At 40.8% G+C, this 1,608-nt stretch overlaps 1 non-coding gene across 1 annotated transcript; it reads left to right on the top strand.

Moving 5' to 3' along the window:
• The first annotated feature begins 558 nt into the window (after positions 1-558).
• On the top strand, positions 559-631 carry Trnaa-cgc (transfer RNA alanine (anticodon CGC)). Its single transcript has one exon. It is a non-coding gene; the product is annotated as a tRNA-Ala (tRNA).
• The last annotated feature ends 977 nt before the right edge of the window (positions 632-1,608 follow it).

Here is a 1,608-nt window from a genome sequence, read left to right as displayed (position 1 = left end):
AGGACGGAAAAGGTGGGTATTTTTTGTTGCTAACGGAAGCAAGTAGGAGAAGGGAGAAGTGGAGCGCGAGGGTACACAGGCGCAAGACACTGTGGAGGCAGGTGACGAAAATCGATGCGTGCTGTTCTCCACAGTATTATTTACACAAAGGCGAACGTTTAACTGCTTAATAGACGTGAGTGAATGGAAAGTGCTAAGGTACATGTCTGCAACACATTAGAGGAGATATAAAATAACGTCTGCAACTAGTATTGGTTCCTGGATGGGAAAGGTCTAAGGTATCCATTACTTTGACCGACGCAGATCTCCAGGAAAGCCAAACTCATAGTTGTGCTGGTATAAGTCGCATAATTCGACGCCACGAAGACAAGTAATAGTCTCCATTGCTGCAAAACGGCACGTGCCTCCAAAGCGCCTAAATCTCCAGCAACTGTGCTCATTAGGACAATTCTGAAATTAACAGTCAACAGTTCTGTATACGTCTGATCTGACAAATTTTTCTGTGTTTTATTCAATAATCATTAAAAAAATTTTTTTTTTAACGCAAAACGACTACCGAGCGAGGTGGTGCAGTGGTTAGCACACTGGACTCGCATTCGGGAGGACGACGGTTCAATCCCGTCTCCAGCCATCCTGATTTAGGTTTTCCGTGATTTCCCTAAATCATTTCAGGCAAATGCCGGGATGGTTCCTTTGAAAGGGCACGGCCGATTTCCTTCCCAATCCTTCCCTAACCCGAGCTTGCGCTTCGTCTCTAATGACCTCGTTGTCGACGGGGCGTTAAACACTAACCACCACCACCAACACCAAAACGACTCATTTAACCTAAAGTGTTTCAAGTAGGGATCCTTTCCTGTACTAAAGAGAAAAAAACCGAGAATCCATTGGTGTGAAAAATTATTGCGCTACTGAGTGTTTTCTTTCAAAGTAAAAATAAATTATCACTGAAGTGCAGGAATTACTGTACATGTGGAGAATTGTAGATTGCAGGAAAGTACGTAACGTAAATAACAATTCTACCTAGTGTGTGAAATTGGTTATTGCGACCTTCTGTTCAAGAAATTACGTAAAGTAACTATTTCAACAAAACTGAGACAAACCAAGTATAAAACCTTTTGAAATCTTTCGATACTTAAAAAAGTGTAGTAAAATATTTCTTGTGTATAATTCATGTGTGTTGCTGATCTTACCTTCAGAAACGTAAGTAGTCATTATCCTCGTTCCGGCGTTGTTTTCATGGAGCAAAAACTTTCTAAGTGTGTGTGTGTGTGTGTGTGTGTGTGTGTGTGTGTGTGTGTGTGTGTGTTGGTGTGTGTGTGACCAATTCTGAAAGCAGTCATTATTCAGCTATCTGCGTACAGTAGCCTATTCTTTCAGTGATAGAAATTATTAAAAGAGAAAAAGTTTTAATAAGAACCAAAGAATAGTAAAGACCAAATTTTGTGGATTTGTTGAATAACGTTAGTCGATTCGTCATTTTGGCTGGCGACCGTGTTTTTCAGTATTATTATCACTCGCAAGAAGTAGTTTGACGGAGTGGACAACGTGCAACTAAGACTATACGATAACTTCACGTTTGACTGAGCTTTATCCATTACGCGGCATCTC

Source organism: Schistocerca gregaria, chromosome 4, assembly GCF_023897955.1.
Source record: "Schistocerca gregaria isolate iqSchGreg1 chromosome 4, iqSchGreg1.2, whole genome shotgun sequence".
Classification (NCBI taxonomy): Eukaryota; Metazoa; Arthropoda; class Insecta; order Orthoptera; family Acrididae; genus Schistocerca; species Schistocerca gregaria.
The sequence above is the reverse complement of the archived record's forward strand: the minus strand, read 5'-3'. Positions and strand labels throughout refer to the sequence as shown.